The following is a 15,552-nucleotide window of genomic DNA, read 5'->3' on the forward strand; positions in this document are numbered from 1 at the left end:
AATTTTCTCATTCCTGTAGTTTGTTTATCTGATTTTAGTAGCAGGGCAATATTGGCTTCATAAAATGAGAGGGCCGACAAGCACAACAAAAGACGCTCATTATTATTAGTTATTAAGGAAATTCAAAATCAAAATTAGATACTACTTCACACCTACTAGAACGGCTAGAATAAAAAGAGACATAACAGCAAGGGTTGGTTATGACATGGAGAAACTGAAACACTCATACACTGCTAATGAGAATGTAAAATAGTGTAGCTGTTTTGGAAGTACCTGGCAGTTCCTCAAAAGATTAAACTCAGAGTCAGCATATGACCCAGCAATTCTATTCCTACCTATGTGTATACTTAAGAGAAATAGAAGCATATATCCATTTAAGCACTCGTATAAGAATATCCATAGCAGCATTATCCATAATAGGCAAATAGTAGAAATAACTCATATTTCTATCAATTGATGAATGAATAAATAAAATTCAGTACATCCATACAGAAGAATATTATTTGGTAATAAAACTTAATGAAGTGTAATACATACTACAACATGACTGAACCTTGAACACATTATGCTAAGTGAAAGAAGCCAGGTACAAAAGGCCACATATTGTATGACTACATTTATATAAAATGTTCCTTACAGGCAAATCTATAGAGAACAAGAGCAGATTAATGATTCTAGGGCTGGAGGGGGATGGATTAGGGAGAAATGAGGAGTGACTACTGCTGGGTATAGGTTTCTTTGCAGGGGCAATGAAAAAATGGTAAAATTGATTATGACAGCTCCATGAATGCACTAAAAAAATATTGAACTACATACTGTATAAGGTTGAAGTGTATAGTATGTGAATTACATCTCAATAAAGCTCTTAAAACAATTAGTCAAAGACTGTTCCCTCTTCTACATTTAAAAAATATATATTTATTTATTTATCTATTTGGCTTCACTGAGCCTTAACTGTATCATGCAGGATTTTTAATCTTCATTGAGGCACACGAGATTTTAGCTGCAGCATGCAAATTCTTAGTTGTGACATGTGGGATTTTGTTCCCTGACCAGTGATTAAACGTGGACCCCTGCATAGGGAGCATGGAGCCTTGGCCACAGGACCACCAGGAAGGCCTGTTTTCTGCATTCTGAATAAGTCTTCTATAGATCCATTATTATTTATTCCCTGATAGAATTTACTAGTGAAGTTATCCTGGAGTTTCTTCTATTGGAAACTTTTAAAGTTTGGGTTTCATACTTTAATAAATATAGTGTTGTTGTTTAGTTGCCAAGTCATGGCCAACTTTTTGTGACCCCCATGGACAATAGCCCACCAGGCTCCCCTGTCCATGGGATTTCCCAGGCAAGAATACTGGAACGGGTTGCCATTTCCTTCTCCAGGGATCTTCCCAACCCAGGGATCAAACCCACGTCTCCTGCATTGGCAGGTGGATTCTTAACTGTTGAGCCACCAGGGAAGCCCAAATTACATATGACTGGCATAGAGATTTTTATACTGTGAATTCAGAGCTAGGGCCTTCATAACTTAGGGGAAATTCACTATTTCCATGTGATTACTTTATGCTTAATTTTTTGTTAACTCCTTTCATTCCATCCCATATGCCAAAGCCATGATCAAGTACCTCTTTTGGAATGTTGCCTCTATCCTCGACCATAGCTCTAACTGCTAGAGTCAAAGCCTAGACTCTTAAGTCACTGACTGAGACTCTTAACTAACTTTCCTTGTTTATACCTGGTCTCTTCATTTGAGCTCTGGTTCTTATTCTAGTGGAGTTCCTGAATCACTCTGCCATTGACTCTTCCATTTACACATCTAATGAGCATTCATTGAACTTTTATTACATTTATTCATCACTGTTTATTTGCTAGTCATGTTGTAGGCAAATGATTTTCAAGGATAAATAAGGCATGGCTCACACTTGAGGAAACTGTATATTAATGAAGGTGTCAGAAATAAAACAATAATCTCTGATTCAAAATAATACATACTACAATAGAACTGTGTACAGTGTGGGCCCATAGCAGAAGTGGTGAATTCTGCCATGGATTAGCTCAAAGATATGAGAAGGCAATGGCAACCCACTCCAGTACTCTTGCCTAGAAAATCCCATGGGTGGAGGAGCCTGGTGGGCTGCAGTCCATGGGGTCGCTAAGGGTCAGACACGACTGAGCGACTTCACTTTCACTTTTTACTTTCACACATTGGAGAAGGAAATGGCAACCCACTCCAGTGTTCTTGCCTGGAGAATCCCAGGGACGGGGGAGCCTGGTGGGCTTCCGTCTATGGGGTCACACAGAGTCGGACACGACTGAAGTGACTTAGCAGCAGCATGACCAAGATATTTTTCTGAAGGATATGATACTTGAAGATGTTTTATTCAAAATTCCTCTTCAAAAATGATTAAAGTAGCATACACTCACTCTAAGGGTAAAAATGAGGGGCAAAGTGGGGAAAATGTATACATTTTAAAAGTTAACCATCACCCACTCAAACACTATTATCCCCAAATAGCCCTCCCAAAAACCAATAGTTGGTTTCATTGTCCTGTCCATCCAAATGTACATACAAACATAGATGGAGATCTTTGAAAGCTACAGTCATCAAGACAGAATGGTACTGGCACAAAAACAGAAATATAGACCAATGGAACAAGATAGAATGCCCAGAGATAAACCCACGCACCTATTGGGTACCTTATTTTTGACAAAGGAGGCAAGAATATGCAATGGGACAAAGGCAGTCTCTTCAGTAAGTACTGGTGGGAAAACTGGACAGCTACATGTAAAAGAATGAAATTAGAACAATTCCTAACACAATACAACAAAGAAACTAAAAATGGATTACAGACCTAAATGTAAGACCATAAACTGTAAAACACTTAGAGGAAAACATAGGCAGAAATTTGATGACATACATCACAGCAAGATCCTCTATGACCCATCTCCTAGAGTAATGGAAATAAAAACAAAAATAAACAAGTAGGACCTAATTAAACATAAAAGCTTTCACACAGCAAAGGAGACTATAAACAAAGTGAAAAGACAACCCTCTGAATAGGAGAAAATAATAGCAAATGTAACAACTGACAAAGGATTAACTTCAAAAATATACAAGTAACTCATAAAAACCAATACCAGAAAAACAACCCAATCAAAAGTGGGCAAAAGATCTAGTCAACACATGAAAAGATTCTCAACATCACTCATTATTAGAGAAATGCAAATCAAAACTACAATGAGATACCACCTCACACCAGTCAAAATGGCCATCATCAAAAAATCCCAGAGCAATAAATTCTGGAGAGGGTGTAGAGGAAAGGGAACCCCCTTGCACTACTGGAGGGAATGTAAATTGATATAGCCACTAGTGGAAGTCAGTATGGAGATTCCTTTAAAAACTAGGAATAAAACCAGCAATCCCACTCCTAGGTATATACTCTGAGGAAAACAAAATTGAAAAAGCCACATGTACCCCAATGTTCATTGCAGCATTATTTACAATAGCTAGGACATGTATATTGTCATCCTGCTTATTTAACTTATATGCAGAGTACATCACGAGAAACACTGGGCTGGAGGAAGCACAAGCTGGAATCATGATTGCCAGGAGAAATATCAATAACCTCAGATATGCAGATGACACCACCCTTATGGCAGAAAGTGAAGAGGAACTCAAAAGCTTCTTGAGGAAAGTGAAAAGGAGAGTGAAAAAGTTGGCTTAAAGCTCAACGTTCAGAAAACTAAGATCACAGCATCTGGTCCCATCACTTCACGGCAAATAGATGGGGAAACAGTAGAAACAGTGGCCAACTTTGTTTTGGGAGGCTCCAAACTCACTGCAGACGGTGACAGTAGCCATGAAATTAAAAGACGCTTACTCCTTGGAAGGAAAATTATGACCAACTTGGATAGCATATTGAAAATCAGAGACATTACTTTGTCAACAAAGATCCATCTAGTCAAGGCTATGGTTTTTCCAGTAGTCATGTATGGATGTGAGAGTTGGACTGTGAACAAAGCTTGAGTGCCGAAGAACTGATGCTTTTGAACTGTGGTGTTGGAGAAGACTCTTGAGAGTCCCTTGGACTGCAAGGAGATCCCACCAGTCCATCCTAAATGAGATCAGTCCTGGGTATTCATTGGAAGGACTGATGCTGAAGCTGAAACTCCAATACTTTGGTCACCTGATGGGAAGAATTGACTCATTGGAAAAGACTCTGATGCTGGGAAAGATTGAAGACAGGAAGAGAAGGGGATGACAGAGGATGAGATGGTTGGATGGCATCACCGACTCGATGGACATGAGTTTGGGTAAACTCCGGGAGTTGGTGACAGACAGGGAGGCCTGGTGTGCTGCAGTCCATGGGGTCACAAAGAGTCGGACAGGACTGAGCAACTGAACTGAACCGAGGACATGGAAACAACCTAAATGTCCATTGACAGATGAATGTATAAAGAAGTTGTGGTATATATATACAATGGAATATTACTCGTCCTTAAAAAGGAATGCATTTGAGTCAGTCCTAATGAGGTGGATGAACCTAGAGCCTATTATACAGAATGAAGTAAGTCAGAAAGAGAAAAACAAACATCATATACTAACGCATATATATAGACTCTAGGAAGACAGTACTGATGAACCTATTTGCAGCTCAGCAATGGAGATACAGACATAGAGAACAGCCTTATGGACGTGGGGTGGGAGGGGGAAGAAGAGGGTGGGATGTATGGAAAGAGTAATATGGAAACATACATTACTATATGTAAAATAGATAGCCAGTGGGAATTTGCTGTATGACTCAGGGAACTCAAACAGGGGTTCTGTAACAATCTAGAGGGGTGGGTTAGGGAGGGAGGAAGGAGGGATGTTCAAGAGGGAGGGGACATAGGTATACCTATGGCTGATTCATGTTGATGTTTGGCAGAACCAACACAATACTGTAAGCAATTATCCTTCAATTAAAAATAAATAAATTTACTGTCATATTGATGGCGCTGCAGAGAACTCCACCCAAGACGGCTCCCCCTCCCCGGGCCTGTCCCCTCTTGCCTGCGAGTCCTCTTGCTGCCTCATAGGCCCCTCGAATCTAATATTGTGGGGTGAGGTGAGAGCAGGCCCAGGGAGGGTGGTTACCGCTGAGGAACTGAAGTCACAATCAGGATGATAGAGGTATTGACAACAACTGACTCTCAGAAATGCTACACCAGCTGAATGCCCTGTTGGAACAGGAGCTGAGATGTCAGCCAAAGGTCTGCAGCTTAAGACTCACTGAATCTGCACATGATAATGTCCTTAGAATGGCTGCAAGACTGAGGGACTTCGAAGTAAAAGATCCTGTTAGTCTAATTCAGTTCTTTGGCTTTGACACAGAGACATTTTCTCTAGCTGTGAATTTACTGGACAGATTCCTGTCTGAAATGAAGGTACAGCCCAAGCACATTGACTGTGTTGGACTAAGCTGCTTCTATTTGGCTGTAAAATCAACAGAAGAGGAAAGGAATATCCCATTGGCAACTGACTTGATCTGAATAAGCCAGTACAGTTCACAGTTTCAGACTTGATGAGAATGGAGAAGATCGTATTGGAGAAAGTGTGTTGGAAAGTTAAAGCTACAACTGCCTTTTAGTTTCTACAACTCTATCACTCACGTCTTCAAGAGAATGTGCCACATGAAAGGAGAGCAGCCTTAATTTTGAAAGACTTGAAGTCCAAATTAAGGAATGCTACTGCAGGATCATATTTCCTAAAGCAAAGCCATCTGTGTTGGCATTGTCTATCACTGCATTGGAGATCCAAGCACAGAAGTGTATAGACTTAACAGAAGGAGTAGAACATCTTCAGAAACATTCCAAGATCAGTGGCAGAGATTTGACTTTCTGGCAAGAGCTTGTATCCAATTGTTTAACTGAACATTCATCAAACAAGTGTGTCAAACCAAATATTCTGAAGTTGAAGCAGATTGTTTCTGGGCATACTGTACGGCAACTGAGGCACAGTTACTACAGAATAACCCACCTTCCAACAATTCCTGAAATGGTCCTTTAATTGGATGTCAGCAAAAACTTCTGAAGTTTTGTCTTTCTCTACAACCCTGAGCTGTGGATTCTGTAATATTATGGATTTAAGCTGTGAAGCCTCAAAACATCACAACTAGATTAGCACTTTTTAAGGTATAACAATTCCAGGCAGTGAGAACAGTTTCTTGGCACCTATGATGCAAGGAATATATAACCCAAAGATGTAGACCTCACTGCTACACATAAATCACATTTAAATTTGAGGGCATTTATATAAAGCAAAACTACCAATGTATTAATTTTGGTATGTTAAAGGCTGTATATTGTCACTGTGCTCATTTAACTTTTATGCAGAGTACATCATGAGAAATGCTGGGCTGGAGGAAGCACAAGCTGGAATCAAGATTGCCAGAAGAAATATCAATAACCTCAGATATGCAGATGACACCACCCTTATGGCAGAAAGTGAAGAGGAACTCAAAAGCTTCTTGAGGAAAGTGAAAAGGAGAGTGAAAAAGTTGGCTTAAAGCTCAACGTTCAGAAAACTAAGATCATGGCATCTGGCCCCATCACTACATGGCAAATAGATGGGGAAACATTGGAAACAGTGGCTGACTTTATTTTTCTGGGCTCCAAAATCACTGCAGACGGTGATTGCAGCCATGAAATTAAAAGATGCTTACTCCTTGGAAGGAAAATTATGACCAACCTAGACAGCATATTGAAAACCAGAGACATTACTTTATCAACAAAGGTCCATCTAGTCAAGGCTATGGTTTTTCCAGTAGTCATGTACGGGTGTGAGAGTTGGACTATAAAGAAAGCTGAGCACTGAAGAATTGATGCTTTTGAACTGTGGTGTTAGAGAAGACTCTTGAGAGTCCCTTGGACTGCAAGGAGATCCAACCAGTCCATCCTAAAGGAGATCAGTCCTGGGTATTCATTGGAAGGACTGAATTCAAAGCTGAAATACTCCAATACTTTGGGCACCTGATGCAAAGAGCTGACTCATTTGAAAAGACCCTGATGCTGGGAAAGATTGAGGGCAGGAGGAAAAGAGGACAACAGAGGATAAGATGGCTGGATGTCATCACCGACTCAATGGACATGGATTTGGGTGAACTTCGGGAGTTAGTGATGGACAGGGAGGCCTGGCGTGCTGTGGTTCATGGGGTCACAGAGTCAGACATGACTAAGTGACTGAAATGAACTGAACTTAACTTAATCAATAAATATAGTAAAGTTGCAGGATATAAAATTAATACACAGAAATCCCTTACATTCCTACACACTAACAATAAAAGTCAGAAAGAGAAATTAGGGAAATAATCCCATTCACCATTGCAACAGCAACAACAACCAAAAAAAAATACTTAGGAATAAATTTACCTAAAGAAACAGAAGACCTGAATACAGAAAAATATAAAACACTGATGAAAGAAATCAAAAATGACACAGATAGAGAAATATACCATATTCTTGGATTGGAAAAATCAATATAGTGAAAATGAGTATGCTACCCAAAGCAATCTATTGATTCAATGCAATCCCTATCAAACTACCAATGGTATTTTTGACAGAACTAGAAAAAAATAATATCACAATTTGTATGGAAACATAAAAGATCCTGAATAGCCAAAGTAATCTTGAGAAAGAAGAATGGAACTGGAAAAATCAACTTTCCTGACTTCAGAGTATACTACAAAGCTACAGTCATCAAGACAATATGGTACTGCACATAAAACAGAAATACTGATCAATGGAACAAAATAGAAAGTCCAGAGATAAATCTATGCACCTATGGACACCACATCTTTGACAAAGGAGGCAAAAATGTACAATGGAGAAAAGACAGTCTCTTCAACAAGTGGCACTGGGAAAACTGATCAACTACATGTAAATGAATGAAACTAGAACACTTTCTAACATCACACACAAAAAATAAATTCAAAATGGATTAAAGACCTAAATGTAACACCAGAAACTATCAAACTTTTAGAGGAAAACATAGGCAGAACTCTCTGACATAACTCACATCAAAATCTTCTGTGACCCACCACCCAGATTAATGGAAATAAAAACAAAAATAAACAAATGGGACCTAATTAAACTTAAAAGTTTTTACACAATGAAGGAAACTATAAGCAAAGTGAAAAGACAGCCCTCAGAATGGGAGAAAGTAATAGCAAACAAAACAACTGACAAAGAATTAATTTCCAAGATACACAAGCAGCTCAGGCAGCTCAATACCAGAAAATATACAACCCAATCAAAAAGTAGGCAAAAGACCTAAATAGACATTTCTCTAAAGAAGACATGCTGCTGCTGCTGCTAAGTCACGTCAGTTGTGTCTGACTCTGTGTGACCCCATAGACGGCAGCACAACAGGCTCCCCTGTCCCTGGGATTCTCCAGGCAAGAACACTGGAGTGGGTTGCCATTTCCTTCTCCAAGGCATGAAAGTGAAAAGTGAAAGTGAAGTCACTCAGTCGTGTCTGACTCTTAGCGACCCCATGGACTGTAGCCTACAAGGCTCCTCCATCCATGGGATTCTCCAGGCAAGAGTACTGGAGTGGGTTGCCTTTGCCTTCTCCAAAAGAAGACATACAGATGGCTAATAAACTCACGAAAAGATGCTCAACATCACTCAAAAGAGAAATGCAAATCAAAACCACAATGAGCTATCATTTCATACTGGTCAGAATGGCCATCATCAAAAAGTCTACAAACAATAAGAGCTGGAGACAGTGTGGAGAAAAGGAAACCTTCTTACACTGTTCGTGGCAATGCAAACTGGTATATCCATGGAGAACAGTGTAAAGATTTCTTTAAAAACTGGGAATAGAACTGTCATATGACCCAGAATCCCACTGCTGGACATATACCGGAGGAAACCAGAATTGAAAGAGACACATGTACCCCAATATTCATTACAGTACTATTTACAATAGCTAGGGCATGGAAGCAACCTAGATGTCCATCAATTCGAGTGAGGTGGAGGAACCTGGAGCCTTTTATACAGAGTGAAGTCAGTCAGAAAGTGAAAGACAAATACTATATATTAATACAAATGGAATTTGTATTAATGGAATTTAGAAAGACAGTACAGATGATCCTACATGCAGGGCAGCAAAAGAGACACAGATGTAAAGAACAGACTTTTGGACTCAGTGGAAGAAGGCAAGGGTGGGATGATTTGAGAGAATAGCATTGAAACATATATATGACATTTGTAAAATAGATGACCAGTGCAAGTTTGATGCATGAAGCAGGGCACCCAAAGCCTGTGCTCTGGGACAACCCAGAGGGATAAGGTGGGGAGGGAGGTGGGAGGGGGAGTATGGGACAAGGGGGATGCATGTATACCTGTGGCCAATTCATGTTGATGCATGGCAAAAACCATCAAGATGTTGTAAAGTAATTATCCTCCAATTAAAATACATTAATTAATTTTAAAAGAAAACTATGATGGATGTTGTCAAAAAACCTTCAAAATGTGGCAGTTCTCTTATTGACCCAAATTGGCATTTTATTGACAAAAATTAGCTTAGATCTGTATCTCAGTGTGCATGAGTAATCTTCTTTAACTTTATTGAAGCATAATTGATGTATAATAAACTGCACATACTTAAAGTACACAGGGACTTCCCTGGCGGTCCAGTGATTAAGACTCCAAGATTCCAATGCAGGCAATGTGGGTTCAATCCCTGGTCGGGAAACTAAGATCCCACATGCTATGGGGCAACTAAGCCCTCATGCTGCAATGAAGAACCCTCCTGCCATGACTAAGACTTGATGCAGCCAAAAATAAATACATATTTTTTTAAATACGTGTCAACATTCAGTTAGCTCACTTTAATTTTCACTTCTGATATCAACACTCAAGAATTTGAGGGGTCATTCTTGGAAATGCTCTGCTCTGTGCCTTTGCAGATGCTATCCTCCTACATGAAGTATCTTCTCCATACCTTGCTTGTACAGTGAACACATACACACCCACTTTTCCAGGCTCCACACAAATGGTACCCCCATAACTGCCTCCTTGGGCAATGCTACCACTCCCTAATAGTCTTCTATAGCAATCTGTTCATACCTCCATCAGCATTTCTCTTATTTAAATTGCAGTTGTTTGGTTGTTTGTTTGCCTCCTCAACAAAGGTGAGGTCAGGGACTGGTGTTTGGTGTTTTGTTTTGTTTTTGTCCCCGGAGTCTTGCAGAGCACCTAGCAAACAGTCCAAGCCCAAGATGTGTCCACTGAATAAGAAATTAATAAATTCATGGGTAGCATGAGGATTGAGTAAGTTACAAGTTACATGTACAAAGGTGATTAGGGTGATAAAATTACAGCCACTCCTCAGCATATGGATGCCATAGGAAGGGGAGTTCTTCCTGCAAGTATGTGTGTCCCTTCTGGGGCTGGTTTGAGACTTTAGGTAGACTGAACCAAGAACAACAGAGGGGCTAATGATTCCCTTATGACGAACCCAGGAGTGAAATATGCTCTAGCCATGATAATATAGAACTGGGGCTTTTCAGTAACTTCCTCCTTCCATGTATGGTTTTAACATCTCACATACTACCTTTTAATCTTTTCTTTGATTCCCCCTCCATCCTGTCCTTTACTCTCTGATCTGAGATTTAATGTAAGAAAACACTGATGAGGGCTTTTCCAGATAGCATTGTCAATTTTAGCAAACAAAACTTTAGTATGCCCAGTTAAATTTATTTTTCAGATAACCAACAAAATTTCTTTTAGTAAAGCATGTTCTGTGAAATATTTGGGACATACTTATAGAAATTTCTCACTAGTTCTCTGAAACTCAAATTTAATGATGTAGCCTATATTTAATTCTGAAGCCCTATCTCCAGTTCCTTTCTGCCAAGGATTGAGAAGGTACTCTGTACCCCTAATTGTTGATACATCAAACTGAGCTAATCAGAGGTGAATGATTCAGGTCAACACACAGTCTGGAATTTACTGGGGAAAAACAGATGAATCTACACAAACAGGCTGGTGACTGCAGGGCTCCTTGCTTGACTCAGGCTTTTCATCAGTTACAGCACTGAGCATGTGCCATTGCAAATAATGTAATAGTTAAGGGCACAAACTTTGACAGGGAACTCTACTCAATACCCCGTAAAGACCTACATGTGAAAAATATAAAAAAGAGCAGATACATGTTTGCATAACTGACTCACTTTGCTGTACAGCAGAAACTAACACAACACTGTAAATCAACTATACTCCAATAAAAATTAAGTTTAAAAAAGAGCACAAATTTCAAAATCACGTCCTTGAGTTCAGTTCCTTGCTCTGGCACATACATGATTTATAATGCTAGGCAAATTACTTAACTTCCCCAAACTTGAGATTCATTATATAAAATCAGGATAATAATGGCAGCCTCTCAACTGCTTTGTCAATATAGTTGATCTAGTTTGATACCTGGCCAGAGTTAACAACATCAGTCTATTATTATTATTGTTGTTGTTGTTTTATTATTATCATTCCCAATGCTGTTTACATGGCAGTCACATCCTCCTCTGGGACAATCCAAGGTAGAACAGGATAGGAAAACAGGTTTACCATTTATTTTTCACTAAATATATATAAGATACTGTGCTGTTTCCACGTGTCTTTTCCATCCAATCGTCATAATAACCCTGAGAGATATCATTATTGCTCTTTTTAGACACTGAATCCAAGGCATAAAGAAATTAAGAACTATTCCTAAAGATCACATAGACACACAGCTTGTAAGTGGCAATCTGAAACTCTAACTCAGTTGTCTGATCCCAAAACTCATGCTCTTAGTCACTAACACACACATCAAGATCTCTTTATGAGATTTCCAAACCAGACTACAAATATTACTGACCTGAAGAAAGAACTGTGATGACTTTCAGTTATGCATGGAAATGTTCACAAGAACTAAAGAATGCCATATTCTTTTTATTTTCCTATCTTCTTGCCAAACTAGAACAGCATTCTGAAAGAAGGTCCCCATTTCCTCTTCCCAGCTTGGGTGAAACTGTCTTTCATAATTTGTTTCCCCTCTACCTAAAGTCAGATTCATTTGCTTATGCCAGTGGAGGGTAAGTCACAACTTCTTAAATGCTTTTAATATGGCACATATTAAAGGTTCTTTACAGTTTATCAGGTATTTTATCTGTTAACTCCTAAATTCTTAAGATAGTACAGATAAATAGGCATGAAATTATGACTCAATTTTACAGATGAGGAATCTGAGACTTGAGTGGTGTCCATCACTCGCCATAGTCCCACAGATAATAACTGATAGAACTATTACATGAGTCCATGCTTCTCTTCTGAAAATTATTAACTCATGTATTTAGTACATATTGCTGGGTCTCTTATGCCTAAGGCACTATTCTAGAAAACAGTGCCATCTTAGTGAACAACACAGACAAGATTTTAACATTTTCTTAAAAGAGAGGCATTAAAATAAAAATTAATACCTAAGTGCTAAGAAGGAAGAATATAGAGTGTATAAAAGATTGTAATACATTGAACCTGGACTGGTGATCTGTTTCATAAATGATAATATACATGTTTCAATGCTACTCTCTCAGATCATCCTACCCTCACCTTCTCCCACAGAGTCCAAAAGGCTGTTCTATACATCTGCGTCTCTTTTGCTGTCTCACATATAGGGTTATTGTTATCATCTTTCTAAATTCCATATATATGCGTTAGTACACTGTATTGGTGTTTTTCTTTCTGGCTTACTTCACTCTGTATAATAGGCTCCAGTTTCACCCACCTCATTAGAACTGACTAAAATGTATTCAATGGGGAGGGAGGTGGGAGGGGCGTTCAAGATAGGGAACACATGTAAACCCATGGCTGATTCATGTCAATGTATGGCAAAAACCACTACAATATTGTAAAGTAATTAGCCTCCAATTAAAATAAATAAATTTTTTAAAATAAATAAAAAGACTGTAATAGAGCAATACGAGTTGAATTAGAGGATCATTAAAGTTTTCACCAAAAAGAAAAGATATTTTAGCTGAAATCTGAAGCTAAAATGAATCAACTAAAAGAAGAGAAGTGATAAGAACACAACAGAGAAAACAGTGTCAGGCCTGGAGAGTATTTAATAAGGGGTACTGCCAGGAATGCTGCTGCTGCTTCTGCTGCTAAGTTGCTTTAGTCATGTCCAACTCTGTGTGACCCCATAGACGGCAGCCCACCTGGCTCCGCTGTCCCTGGGATTCTCCAGGCAAGAACACTGGAGTGGGGTGCCATTTCCTTCTCCAATGCATGAAAGTGAAAAGTGAAAATGAAGTCGCTCAGTCGTGTCCGACCCTTAGCGACCCCATGGACTGCAGCCTACCAGACTCCTCCGTCCATGGGAGTGTCCAGGCAAGAGTACTGGAGTGGGGTGCCATTGCCTTCTCCACTGCCAGGAACAGAAGGAAGCTATTCTCTCTGACATATATCACAGCAAGATCTTTTTTGATCCATCTCTTAAAGTAATGAAAATAAAAACAAATATAAATAAATGGGAACTAATTAAATTTAAAAGCTTTTGCACAGCAAAGGAAAACATAAAAATGAAAAGACAAAGAGTGGGAGAAAATATTTGCAAATGAAGCAACTGACAAAGGATTAATCTCCAAAATATACAAAAAGCTCATGCAGTTTTTTGTATTAAAAAAAAAATCAAAAAATGGGTGGAAGACCTAAATGGACATTTCTTTAAAGAAGACTACAGATGGTTAAAAAGCACATGAAAAGATGCTTAATATCATTAATTATCAGAGAAAGGCAAATCAAAACTACGATGAGGTATCACCTCACACAAATCAGAATATACAAAAAAAAATCTAAAAATAATAAATGCTAGAGCAGGTCTGGAAAAGGGAATCCTCCTACACTATTGGTGGGAATGTAAACTGGTATAAGCACTATAAGGAAACTATAAATAGAGTTTATATAAACTACCATATGATCCAGAAATCCTACTCCTGGACATAAATCTGGAGAAAACCATAAATCAAAAAGTTACATGCACCCCAATGTTCATCAAAGCATAGTTACAATAGACAAAACATGGAAGCAGGCTAAATTACCATTAACAGAGGACGGATAAATAAGATGTGGTACATATATGCAATGGAATACTACTTAGCCATTAAAAATAATGCCATTTGCAGTAATATAGATGGACCTAGAAACTGTCATATATAGTGAAGTATGTCAAACAAAGAAAGACAAATATGTGGTATCACATATAGAATCTAATAAAAATTATACAAATGAACTTATTTACAATATAGAGTCCAAGATGATGAAAACAAACGTATGGTTACCAAGGAAGGAAAGGGTGGAGAGATAAATTAAGAGACTGGGAATGATATACACACTACTATATATAAAATGGATAACTAGTTAAGAACCTACTTTGGGCTTTCCTGGTAGCTCAGCTGGTAAAGAATCTGCCTGCAGTGCAGGAGACCCGTTTGATTCCTGGATCTGGAAGATCTCTTGGAGAAGGGATAGGCTACCCACTCCAGTATTCTTGTCTGGAGAATCCCTATGGACAGAGAAGTCTGGTGGGAAACAGCCCATGGGGTCAGAAAGAGGTAGACATGACTGAGTGAGCAGCAGTTCCTGAGCAGCTCAGGAACTAAGCACAGAAACCTACTGTATAGCACAGGGAACTCTGATTAGTACTCTGTAATAACCTATATGGTTCTGTTAGGTTCAGTCACTAGTCATGTCCAACTCTTTGTGACCCCATGGACTGCAGCAAGCCAGGCTTCCCTGTCCATAACCAACTCCCAGAGTTTACTCAAACTCATGTCCATTGAGTCGGTGATGCCATCCAACCATGTCATCCTGCGTCGTCCCCTTCTCTTCCAGCCTTCAATCTTTCCAAGCAAGTGTCTTTTCAAATTAGTCATTTCTTCCCATCAGGTGACCAAAGTATTGGAGTTTCAGTTTCAGCATCAGTCCTTCCAATGAATATTCAGGACTGATTTCCCTTAGGACTGATTGGTTTCACCTCCTTGCAGTCCAAGGGATTCTCAAGAATCTTCTCCAACACCACAGTTGAAAAACATCAGTTCTTCAGCACTCAGCTTTCTTTATAGTTCAACTCTCACACCCATACATGACTACTGGAAAAACCACAGCTTTAACTAGACCAACACTTGTTGTTAAGGTAATATCTTTGCTTTTTAATAAGCTGTCTAGGTTGGTCATAACTTTTCTTTCAAAGAGCAAGCATCTTTTAATTTCATGGCTGCAGTCACCATCTGCAGTGATTCTGGAGCCCCCAAAAATTAAGTCTGTCACCATTTCTATTGTTTCCTGATCTATCTTCCATGAAGTGATGGGACCAGATGTCATGATCTTAGTTTCCTGAATGTTGAGTTTTAAGCCAACTTTTTCACTCTCCTCTTTCACTTTCCTCAAGAGGCTCTTTAGTTCTTCTTTGCTTTCTGCCATAAGGGTGGTGTCATCTGCATATCTGAGGTTATTGATATTTCTCCCAGC

At 39.1% G+C, this 15,552-nt stretch overlaps 1 pseudogene; it reads left to right on the forward strand.

Moving 5' to 3' along the window:
- The first annotated feature begins 5,167 nt into the window (after nt 1-5,167).
- Nucleotides 5,168-6,052, forward strand: LOC129558951 (cyclin-G1 pseudogene; annotated as a pseudogene).
- Nucleotides 6,053-15,552: the final 9,500 nt, after the last annotated feature.

Source organism: Moschus berezovskii, chromosome 8, assembly GCF_049115385.1.
Source record: "Moschus berezovskii isolate FMDL1 chromosome 8, NW_MosBer_1.0, whole genome shotgun sequence".
Classification (NCBI taxonomy): Eukaryota; Metazoa; Chordata; class Mammalia; order Artiodactyla; family Moschidae; genus Moschus; species Moschus berezovskii.